Below are 13,549 nucleotides of genomic sequence, written 5' to 3'. Positions count from 1 at the left end.
AGCCTGTCAGGGCCCTATCTTGAAACGCTGTAAAAACACAGGTAAATGTGTGAAAGTGTTTTATTTTGTGTGTGTTTCCATGCCATTAGCATAAGTGGGGACCGAGTGGTTGAGTAAACTATGCTTATTTCATTTGCGACACAGCTATCCTGATGGTATTTGTCGACTTACAGTTACACCGTACTGTGCCTCGATGGGTTTGGGACGCAGATGATAAATTTGGGATGTTTTTAAGTCGGCACATAAGAACGAAGTCATTGAGGAGAATCGATCGGAAATATCATGTTCAGTGTATTCAGATCGTTAGCAAGAACCTTCCTATCTTTCGCAAGACCCTTCAGACCGTTGGCAAGAACCTTCAGATCGTTGGTTTAGATCCACTGGAGTTTACAGTAATACCCTTCACATCGTTGGATTAGATACTCTGGAGCTTACAGTAATACCCTTCAAATCGTTTGTTTAGATCCTCTGGGGCTTACAGTAATACCCTTCAGATCGTTTGTTTAGATCCACTGGAGCCTACAGTAATACCATTTAGATCGTTGGTTTAGATCCTCTGGAGCTTACAGTAATACCCTTCAGATCGTTGGTTTAGATCCTCCTGAGCTTACAGTAATACCCTTCACATCGTTGGATTAGATGCTCTGGAGCTTACAGTAATACCCTTCAGATCGTTGGATTAGATACTCTGGAGCTTACAGTAATACCATTTAGATCGTTGGTTTAGATCCTCTGGAACTTACAGTAATACCCTTCAGATCGTTGGATTGGATCCTTTTTCAGATCGTTGGTTCAGATCCACTGGAGCTTACAGTAATACCCTTCAGATCGTTTGTTTAGATCCTCTGGAGCTTACATGAATACCCTTCAGATCGTTTGTTTAGATCCACTGGAGCCTACAGTAATACCATTTAGATCGTTGGTTTAGATCCTCCTGAGCTTACAGTAATACCCTTCAGATAGTTGGTTTAGATCCTCTGGAGCTTACAGTAATACCCTTCAGATCGTTGGTTTAGATCCTCCTGAGCTTACAGTAATACCCTTCAGATCGTTAGTTTAGATTCTCTGGAGCTTACAGTAATACCCTTCAGATCGTTGGTTTAGATCCTCCTGAGCTTACAGTAATACCCTTCAGATCGTTAGTTTAGATTCTCTGGAGCTTACAGTAATACCCTTCAGATCGTTGGTTTAGATCCTCCTGAGCTTACAGTAATACCCTTCAGATCGTTAGTTTAGATTCTCTGGAGCTTACAGTAATACCCTTCAGATCGTTGGTTTAGATCCTCCTGAGCTTACAGTAATACCCTTCAGATCGTTGGTTTAGATCCTCCTGAGCTTACAGTAATACCCTTCAGATCGTTTGTTTAAATCCACTGATGCTTACAGTAATACCCTTCAGATCGTTTGTTTAGATCCTCAAGACCCTTCAGATCTGTTGTAGAGGGTGTTGGGTAGTGGGTGGTGGTGGTGGTCTCCCCTCTACAACACAGATTGTTTGTTTAGATCCTCAAGACCCTTCAGATCTGTTGTAGAGGGTGTTGGGGGGTGTTGGGTAGTGGGTGGTGGTGGTGGTCTCCCCTATACAACACAGATCGTTGGTTTAGATTATAATGTAAAGTTAAAGCGTCCAGACTGCTCGTTTAGAACATTTAGTGCTTCTATTACCATTCAGAACTTTCTTTGTGCCTTGACTGGTACCTGATATCAACGTTCAAGCTCCATGTTCGCGGGTCGAAATCACCACCCAAAAGCTTCCACGTACTTCATGCTGATTAGTAGCTGTTGATTTTATTTATATAAACTATTTAAATACCTAATTTCTGGAAAGAAAGTGAGTGTATTAGATTTGTTGTATGTTGTATTTGTTTGCTAATCAAACACACCATGTCATTATGTAGGATGCATATGGTTAAATGATGGTGAGTACAAGGCTGTAATTGTGCACATTGTAGAACAGGGTTAGTTTATTGATTGAACAAAACATTTGTATCTTAAAGGGGTATGCATTTACATCGTTAGTAGCAGTCCTGGGGAATAGAGCCCGCAAACCCCTTTAACTAGGCCCACCTAGCCCCGCCCCAACGTAGATCAACATAATATTATTTTCGTGAATTTACATAATTAATGTTATTTCATAAATGTTGTATTTTACAGAAATAAACCGAGTTGGTCACTCACTACGTTTGAGTTGTCTTGTAACCAGGTGTTGTGGAGCAGGACTGGTGCTGATGTTCTACACATCGTAATTCATCGCACATTCATGTAATAGTTAATGAATACACGTATTAAAATTTGATGTATGGGACAAGTGGTTCATTGTGACTTGCGCCATATCTGTTATCTCAGTCAAATAAGTGAGTGAGTGTAGTTTTCGCCGCTTTTAGCAATATCCAAGCAATATCACGGCGGGGTACATCAGAAATGGGCTTCATACATTGTACCCATGTGGGGAATCGAACCCGGATTTCAGCGTGACGAGCGAACGCTTCAACCACTAGGCGATCCCACTGCCCACAGTCAAACAACCTGGGTTGGAATTGGTCTTTAACAACCCATTCTTGTATGAGGCGACTAACGGGATCGGGCGGCCAGGCTCGCTCATAATTGAGTAGATCGATGTTTATGACGTCAAACACTGAATTGCCTATTCCAAACTCGATAATGTACAGACTGCCATCAAATAGATGGGTTATGGGGCCTTGAAACACCAAGCAATGCAACCCAAAAAGCCTGAGATTTTAATAAATGCTGAGACTACTTTCACTTTTTCCGTTTAATTGTTCACAGTGTGCTGGTGATAAAATCGATTGACCACAATGAAACAAAGCATTTTCTCAGATGACTTAGATTTATTCACCTAATGTTAAACATACCTGTTACAAGGTGAACCGTGAATATCCGGGTTAGAATTCGTCTTCAACAACCCATGCTTGTCGTAAGAGGCGACTAACAGGATCGGGTGTCAGGCTCGCTGATGCATATCATCGTATCCCAATAGATCGATGGTCATGCTGTTGATCACTGCATTGTCTGGTCCAGACTCGATTATTTACAGACCGCCTTCATGTAGCTGGAATACTAGTGAGTGCAATAAACAATAAACAAACAAAAAATGGTTTATCATAATCACGCAAAACAGAAAGAATTGAACCAGAGTGAAATCTTATTTTCATTTAATTTTTCACACCATATATGGGAAAATACAGACATAGCTACACTTTTGCAACACACTTTGTAATATATTATTCATTTAAAGTTGAATTATTATTTTCATATAATAATTTACATCATATGATAAACCATACATCATTCATTTAGAGTTGTATTAATGATCTACACATGAGATGAGATACATCGTCAGCAAACTGGATTGCTGTTTTGAGGCCTTTTCTCAGGTGGCGTTTCTCTCGGTCGAGGGCATCTTCCAAGTTGCGATACTTTCGCTTTCTGGGACGTACAACACCACCACGTTGATGTTGAAGCATTGTTGCTTCAATGCAGCCTTGCTCGGTCTTGAAAAACTCGATGGTGTTGCAGAGGCTGGGATGAGGCGAGACCATGAAACCGTCAAATCATAAGAAGGCCAGCATTTTTAGTGATCACTATAATCTCTAGATACACCCTGCCTAGACCTTGAATTACTGTTGCTGGGAAGTGAATACAACATTGTATTCATTGCTACAATCACTGCTCCTACTTTGTAGTGTCAAACATATACCTTGTGGATATGTATATTAATATATTATTTGATTTGTAAACCTAGGGGGCGGTGGGGTAGCCTAGTGGTTAAAGCGTTGGCTCGTCACGCCCATTTCTGGTGTCCCCCGCCGTGATATTGCTGGAATATTGCTAAAAGCGGCGTAAAACTAAACTCTGTCAGTCAGTCAGTCAGTAAACCTAGAATTTTAGAATACAATTGCTAATTGCAGTTTTCCCTTTGATGTTTGTTGGTTTTACACAAACTTCCCTCACGGACCGATTCCCGGTTATCTATTTTATTGTATAATGTCTACTTTATGTATAATATACTCTGTCACCACGGCATTACCGTTATGATAGTTCTTGGATTGGCTTTTCGAAACAGTTGTATAGTGCTGACCTGGCCGACACATGCCATCGTATCCCTGTTCTGTATATCGATGCTCATGATGTTGATCACTGAATTGTCTCCTATTTACAGACCGCAGCCATATCGCTGGAATATTGCTTAGCGCGGCGTCAAACAACAAACAAACAAACAAACAAACGAAGCAAACTTGATCAATTTGAGCTTGTGTGTTGTCGCAAGCGAAGCCCTGGGCTTGGGCAGAAGCGTATCAAAAATGTACTACAGATATTTTACTTTCAAGTATATATTTTGACACAACGCAAATGTCCCTCCTGTGAACTCGCCGAAGACAGATCCAACAATAAAAAAATAAATTAACAGCATCAAGGTTGATATGAGACGTTTTGTAAGCATTTCCTTATAATTCGGAATCTTAGTCATCCACAATCTATATGTGATTTGTAACAACGATGACGAACTGCATGGAGGAAACAAATATATTTTACATCCCACAGATATCTAAAATATTTGACGCGCTATACACAAAGTATATTATTTCTCATGATCATGATTCATTGTGTCTCTATATATAATATATATACCTATCTTTAGTTACCGTTACCTTCCTGCAATTACTGGGGTGGTGGGGTAGTCTAGTGGTTAATGCGTTCGCTCGTCACGCTGAAGACCCGGGTTCGATTACCCACATGGGTACAATCTGTGAAACCCATTTCTGGTGTCCCCCGCCGTGATATTACTGGAATATTGCTAAAAGCGGCGTTAAACCAGACTCACTCACTCACTCCTGCAATGTAACCTCTTCCTGGTAGGTTCGCTGAAGGGATGGTGTAAATCCAGCTAGGGTCCATGCAGGTAGGTTCGCTGAAGGGATGGTGTAAATCCAACTAGGGTCCATGCAGGTAGGTTCGCTGAAGGGATGGTGTAAATCCAACTAGGGTCCATGCAGGTAGGTTCGCTGAAGGGATGGTGTAAATCCAACTAGGGTCCATGCAGGTAGGTTCGCTGAAGGGATGGTGTAAATCCAACTAGGGTCCATGCAGGTAGGTTCGCTGAAGGGATGGTGTAAATCCAACTAGGGTCCATGCAGGTAGGTTACAAAGAAACAAACAAACATATGTGGGAGCTTCGCTTGGTTCAGTCCGGACTGGAGATACAAAAACTGACATAAGGAACCACTCCAGAAGACTTTGACAAAAGCGTTCGTGCAATCAAAACAAACATACATTCAAATTCCTTCTTTAAGAGTTAGCATCTACACTGAAACGTCGCAAATATTGCAATAAGGAAGTTGTCAATCCATAAAATGTGTTCCTCTACATTTAAACTGCTGCCACCTTTAACGAAAGTATTTGGATATGTACAAGTTTCGTCAGTTACAGCTCCTTATCATCTAATGGAGGGTGTTATCGGTGCAATAAAGCAAGCTGATAAACTTGGTATCCAAACCTGATAACTATGCAAATTACGCCAATCCACGAACTACTTTCACAAAACTCCATACGCGCCATGCGAATCCTAAAACGTTTAACATTTTATTGATGACGTCGTCGCGAGTTTACATTGCGTGGACAAGTTTGTAAACAAACATGGCTGCCCCCATTCCATTCTCAAAATGGGTGATTCTGTAAGAATTAATGACAGAGGTTGAGAACTCGTTACTGCAATAATTGACTTTGGAAAACATGAAACGGAGTACTTTGTTCAAATTGAAGGTACGGACTATGAGGTACGAGTGAAAGGCGATCGTCTAAGAAATCGATCACAATACAGACGACGAATCGATTCCGTCAGGTATCAGAAACTGATATTGATGAAGTGATTACCCGCAATGAAAATAGAAACGCTGCCAAGAAACCCTACCCGATTGTATTGTTCTTTTTAGACAGAAAGATCTTATTTTAAGCACGAGTTATGTCTGCACTGTATCAGCAACTAGTCACACTCATATGCAGCCGTCATGAACGACCTTCACCTTGGTGTACCGCTACGTATTCTTACGCGAATGCTCGATTCTCTACATATACATTCAAGTACGATTTGCTTCCTTTTTTAGAGTAATTTTTAGAATGACATGATATGATAACGAGATTATTAACCTCGTGTGTTTCCGTATTATGAATATCATATACTAGGAATAAACATTAAGTATTATGCTGGCCCAAGGCTCGCATAATATTACTTTTATTCCTAATATATGATATTAATGATACGAAAACACACTCGGTTAATAATTTCTATTTATTTGCGTATTTCACGCAATACCGAAAAATTAAACTCTAACGGTTTTATATCGTCGTAAATTATCTAAATATAGCAGAAATATGTCTTGCAAGATGTTTGGGTGTATGCCAGGCTATTGGGAATTGGGAGAATGTTAACTGTGATAAAGAAATCATAAACTTTTGCACAAATGGTTACGAACCATTACAGGTTTTAAGAAAAAAGAGTGGAAACTATCAAGTTATTTGAGCTTTGGCAAGTTTTTTTATAGCATGTGTATTGTGTTGTGTTTTAAGACATGTCGTGTTTAGAGTTGTCAAATACGCATCTGTTAAAACACATTCTAAATCAGAAGAAAAGTCATACGCATTCTTAAGCAAGGTTTCATCGGGACTGGGCCTTTCGTCTTACTATGTGCACCCTTAATCATTTTGGGGAAAAATCAGTCGTATTTCAATTTTATGCCGTTGACGATTTTGGCTAAGGGAAGGAATTTTTACCAATTTTGTTTGGTTGAGTGTGTGCGTGCGTGCGTGCGCGCGTGTGTATTTGTTTATTAACGTGTGTGTGTGTGTGTGTTTGTTAACGTGTGTGTGTTTGTTTGTTGACGTGTGTGTGTGTGTACGCGTGTGTGTAATGACTATAAGCTGATTAAGTAAATGAATTAAACTGACATATGAACAAACGTTCCGAAGTGCATAGTTTGTCCTTCCACTCGGATGGATGTAACACAGTCATACAGCGCCCGTCCTTGTTATCCGATTCATCAGGCGCCCAGGACGCGTAGACAACCGGCGACCCATCCAACCACTGGTACCGGCCTTCTGTGTTGTTATAGAAACCACCAATGAAGAGGTTGGCCGAAGGAAGTCCTGAGGGAAACATCATTTTAATCATTATCTACAATTACAGAGAATAAATTCAAAAATTAACGTCGCATTCTTATTGATAAATAATGATGAGTCATCAATCAGAGCCGTAACTTACTATAACTTTAACTTACAACTACTTGCTGATTTACATGCATTTCAGTATGCATGTCTGACGCGTGCATTACTCTGAGCTGTTCTCAGTCATTAAAATCACAATCAGTGATATACATTGTATTTTATTTTTCGTTTGTTTGTTTTTTAAAGGGACGACACCAGAAATATATATCATGGGACGATTATTCGGGGAGTTGATCAAATGACCTGGATATGGTCTCTACCTTGTGTGTCGTTTTGTTGACTATTCTCTTATGCCGCACTCAGCAATATTCCAGCTATATTCCAGCTATATGGCGGCAGTCTGTAAATAATCGAGTCTGGACCAGACAATCCAGTGATCAACAACTTGAGCATCGTTCGGCGCAATTGGGAACCGATGACATGTGTCAACTAAGTCAGCAAGCCTGACCACCCGATCCCGTTAGTCGCCTCTTACGGCAAGCATGGGTTACTGAAGATCAATATTCTAACCCGGATCTTCACGGGGAGACAAGCATGGGTTACTGAAGATCAATTCTAACCCGGATCTTCACGTGTATCATCTTCATATAGGAGTACCGAATGACATTGCGTTTCCCTGATAGGCATCGTCGGGCATAGCGCCATTCGTTCCTGCTAACTCAATTCTGGTAATGGTAACGAACATACTGAAGAGTTACTTTAGTGCAGCTATAGAAATCCTAATATTCATTTTGATCTCATAAACTATTTCAACTTTATTTGGACGTCTGTAAATTTCCCACCATCACGGTTGAATGTTTCTGTGGCAACAATGGAAGCGATGACATCGACACTTCTATTTACAGGTCGATATTACGAAGTCTGTGTTTGTTTAAAACGACGTTGTATGAAAGTTGAGCAATCGATGGGTTCAGGACTTAGAAAATAAACAAGCAATTCCACTGTAAACATTCAAGGAAGATTCGACAACATTTAAAGAGCTATCGATCATTTAAGGCCGTCGTAGAAAATACTGTTTATGCTGTATCTTTCTTTATCGCTCTAAAGACAGGTCTCCTGTCGATAGCACGTATGAGGAAGAGGAGGAGGACCATTGCTTCAGAAACGCCTAATTAAGTGGTGGGTGGTCTTTACATAGAACCCAGCTCATACATCAGTTGAATGAGTGAGTGAATGAGTGAGTTTAGTTTTACGCCGCACTCAGCAATATCCAGCTATATGGCGGCGGTCTGTAAATAATCGAGTCTGGACCAGACAATCCAGAGATCAACAGCATGAGCATCAACCTGCGCAATTGGGAACCGATGACATGTGTCAACCAAGTCAGCGAGCCTGACCACCCGATCCCGTTAATCGCCACTTACGACAAGCATAGGGTACTGAAGATCAATATTCTAACCCGGACCTTCACGGGTCATACATCAGTTGAAGTTAAGCAACGTTGGTCACGGAGATTCCTTGGATGGGTGACCGTGTTTGGCAGCTTGGCTCCTGAAAGTTTCTAGGACTTCAGTCCTACCCCACAAGGAAGCACACGTGACATATGTGTTCTCACCCGAGGCAAGTGAATTTGTTTCTGGTCACCAAGCAGTGAATGGGTACCAAGTGGGATAAGTCATATGGCTGTTAAAGGTCACATGCAACCAAAAATCAAAAATAATTAAAACACAATTATCATATATTCGTGACATATAATATACATTGCTGGTTATGAAAAAACATATAAACAAAATTATAAGCGTACAATCGCAAATCAAAAGTGCAATATTGTGTACTTCGGTTTACTTCCCAAGAAACGAAGCAGCCGGGATACCGAACCCAGTCAGAGCGGGTGGGTGTGCACTCAAGTGTAACGGCTGGTTCATTTGCATATGCCCTCACGGCTTATATTGTGTGTGTATATGTAGAGATGTTGGGTTTTGTAAATACATGCTCATTTTTTGTGTATAACATTTTGCAATCAACAGACATCATAACATGTCATGTGGTCAAGCATCACACCTGCCTGTCTGTGTAATTACATAATGTGACAGAGACCGATGTGGTCAGTGATAGCAGCTGTGTATTGAATATTGTCATTAGCAGACAGGCAGGCAGACACACAGGTGTCAATAAAACAAGACATTGAGTTTTGTCTGTGACAACGACATATCTATATCACAGTTAGAAATTCTGTCAACGCTAAATAATGACATTGCTTTTAAGTATCGAACTGAGAAAGTGACTCGGTAAGAAGAACGTGTGGTGAAATTATATAAACAGTTAATTTACTGTCATATCAACAAAACATTAGAAAAATAGCTCACACCAAAGCCTTCACCGAGTATTCACTGGACAACCCCAAGCAGCGCGAACCTATTTCACTGCGCACGTGCTATGAGCGCAGCCCAGCTGTTGAAACCCGTTTTCCCCAGAAAAGTCGGGGGAAATTAGTGAAACGTTTGAACTCCGATTTCGCGCGGTTTTTTTCATAGCGTTATTTTTCAACTTTATAAGTTGAATTTGCATTTTTGACGATTTGTTTCGGTAAGTCCATACCGAAAGGTATCAGAATCTGTGTTTTACGTTGCATGTGACCTTTAACCTTTTAGCGTTTCACCTTCGTACCTCCTTCGCTCGGGCCGTAAATTAATGTGCCTAAAATCTGATTGCATATTGCCATGGAAAATAGGTAAAGTGAAGGATGTGTGGGTTTTTTAGCCAATCAGATGTCAGCTTTCTGAAAGAACCCTGTATCTGTCATTTGGCTCCTCGATTGGTAAATGTCGATTCAAACAAACGAACAAATGTGCCCTTTTCAGTGTTGGATGCCGCAACGTTGAGAAACGACAAGGTGTTTAAACACTTCGAAACAATATTAACGCTGGGTTTAATGTTTCGCAATCGGAACTATTGTTCGTCTTAGTTGTCCTCATACTTGAATCAGACATGAGGCCTTTGGTACCTCCTTCACTCGTGTCGTAAATAAAGATGTCTCCAATCTGGTTGTCTGTTACCATGGGGAAACATAAAGCTCTAAAAAGTTGATCGTTGATCGTGCCGTAACTTGAGAGGTTTGAAATCCGATTAAGTAAATCAATGGGAAAACTAAAATGTCTACATTTAAAATCGAATCCGTAGCCTGCTGACAAAGGTTTCCCCAAATGCCTACGTGGCTTAGGAATCAGTCCCTATCATGCCAAGTTAAGCGTCATGCCACATAGGAATGTTAAAAACATTGATGGTGCTGTGGGAAGCCCAAACCATCAAACCCCTCTGTACAGGGCATACTATTAACTTATCTTTGTGAAGAAAACAACATTACGTCTAGAATTTACACTATTTGAACAAACAGCTTTGCACATTTTGCGACATTTACCCAAATGCATACAGTGAGTTTAAATACGATCGAGGGAAAACGAATTCAAAACGAAAACGAGTTATCAGCGTAATAAGTATAGGGTAAATCCAAGGTACTGAAACTGATCGTTCTTGTGATATAGTACACGTTTATAAAGTATTTTACTGGATTAGACAACCGTGAGAAGATGCTCTGATGCCAGTGAATTAGAAGACTTATCAACAGTTTCTCTACATCGACCTCCAACTGAACTCTTCGGCAAGGTAAAAACTTGCCGAAGCGAGCGTGTCAACACAATTGGGAATCCAAGACTGGAATTAAACCTCAGTGACGTGTGGTTCCTGGGAAACTGTTACTGCATGGGGTCAGACTCCGTGCCCTTAATAATGGTCTGTCGTGCCTCTCCGACGTGGGTGACAATACGTTACTGGAATGGTGCTGAGATGAATAACAATCAAACAGTAAATACACGTTTATCTAGAACATCCGCACACATTAAGCAGTATCCTGCTCTTTCCTATCATAGACTCTTTCGGCCTAGGCTCTGTGCCCTGAATATGTCTTTTTCTGGTTCTGGGTCCTTAGGGCCTGCAGCGTTTCAGGGTTAAGGACAAACACTGCCTGGGTCTACTTTAAATAGTGTTGGGATGAATAACAAACAAAAACGAAATGTACGTTTATATAAATACAAATACGCCGGTATAATCCCCCAATTAATGGGGATCATGGCTATTTCATCCCTTCAGCTTATAACCACCTAATCCACAAAACCCGCTCTGGCTTTTCATTTACCTGCCTAACTCACATCCCTCACCACTGGTTTCCCTCTAATTAATCCCCAACCACCCTGGCTTCTGCCTAATTAACTTACATTCACTAATTGTCATGGTAATCCCACTCATCTCATTTATGTTATCTTAGCTCATCATCATGTTATCGCAGCTCATCATGTAACTTTCTTTGATACTTTGTTATCCAACCTTTGTTATTGTTATATCATTATCATATGTACATGTATCTTGTATATAAACTGACAACTAACACATCATTTCACCTGAATAAACAGCCAGAAGCTGACGTGAAACTTGCAAATTCGTTCGTTCGTTCCCCCATATGCTTGAAAACGGTATAAGAGGTCGCTATTGTGAAAATATAGAAGTTGATCATCCATAAAGTCGTGTCATCTCTATATCACCGACTTCTAGAATGCCACTCATATTAAGTTGTATACTGGTGTCGATGATAAAGTGAAATGCTTTTCACCCATTGCAGCGACGTTGCAGCTCAGCAGATGAGCTGCTGTTCAGTTATGAAGTACTCACAGTAACATGTGTCTGTGATTTGCCGACTTAACGAATAGAGATATTTTCACCGTCTGCCCGAACGGCATACACACACCATTTTTGCACACCTTCTTGAGAAAGGTTATTGGCGTTGCAAAACAAACACAATGGTATACATTAGCAAATCACAGACACATGTTACTGTGAGTACTTCATAACTGAACAGCAGCTCATCTGCTGAGCTGCAACGTCGCTGCAATGGGTGAAAAGCATTTCACTTTATCATCGACAACACAATACTGTATAAAAATCTCGAACAACCTCTGCGTTTTGCAGGTATATATCGTAGCTCTTTCCAAACGTATTCATCAAGTTTCATTCACCATTTTCATCAAGAAAATGTTGATACCTTTTCGGTAGAACGATAGAACATTATAGTTTGTTGGACCACTGACTTCAAAATACTGATTTTATGCATTTCATTTGTGAAATGGTACATTATGTTTAGCACTATCTATGTGCACAAACCACCCGTTTCAACACATTACCTGAAGAGATATTTTCATAAGAACGACAAGTATTGCTCTTTAATTACCGATCAAGTTATATTTAATTACTGTCAATTTATAGGTTGTTTATTGCATACGGCAGTGTCAGGGTAATAATTGATCTTCAGATGGATATTAAAAGACAAGTGGGATACGATGGCAAGCAATAGTTATCGCATCATGGAATTGGCTCACGTGAAACAAGTATAGTATATGAACGACCACCCGATCACATTGTTTTGTTCACGCCCCATGCTCTTATCTTTTTTTTGTTGTAATGGTCTCTGCATATTATTCGTACTTCAGATTGTCACCTCACGTTATGATTTAATTACTGTCAGCTATTCCATACAAATGGGCGCGCAGAAGTTGGTATATACTAGTATATACATTCATACGTTCTTTAGAACATTTTTGCTTCATATATTACAAACCAATAATAGCGATTTGAAACTATGATCGTCTGTTATACAACTTTTGTCCTAACTTGAATAAAATTCTGAGATTTAAAAGTTCAGTTGGCAAGGTAAAATCATGAGGATTCGCAATCTTAATTTCACTTTATGTGATTTACTTTTTTGTTTAAAGTGAAATTCATCGGTACCTTTTCACTAGAACAGACTATAAATCTGACAGCCAGATGATACGAAGATTTCAAACGTTGTTCATTTGGCCTCCGGATGATCATGAAACGTTTATTTCTTAACGAAAGTAAATTTGGGTAATACAGTTCCTTCGTGTGGTGTTACATCACGTGATGTATCGCATATGGTGCCCCATCACTTTTATCACCGCGCCGACATAGAGCTAGAATATATCGAGATTAGTTTCCAGGGTGTAGTAATGAAGGTTTTTCGGCGCGTGTTTCAATACTTGGTGATGGTGATGGCGATGACGGTGGTTGTACTGGCAGTTTACCTTGGGACAAGGTTAAGAGGCAAGTGTCAGAGTCGTAATGTCTCAAAATGTATATAACAGTATCAGCTGGGAGATGAAACAACTCTGTTTTCACTCAGGGGTCTTTTAGCTCGTGATTTAAGACTGGTAAATGTAAACCGCATTAGTTATATCTCCATTTAGCACAACTGACTTTTGCGCGCACGAACACATTGGAATCGTTGTGAAATCGTCCAACTTAA

This window comes from Haliotis rubra, unplaced genomic scaffold (assembly GCF_003918875.1).
Source record: "Haliotis rubra isolate DU_JTF1 unplaced genomic scaffold, ASM391887v1 Scf653, whole genome shotgun sequence".
NCBI classification, from domain to species: domain Eukaryota; kingdom Metazoa; phylum Mollusca; class Gastropoda; order Lepetellida; family Haliotidae; genus Haliotis; species Haliotis rubra.
This window is presented reverse-complemented; position numbering follows the sequence as displayed.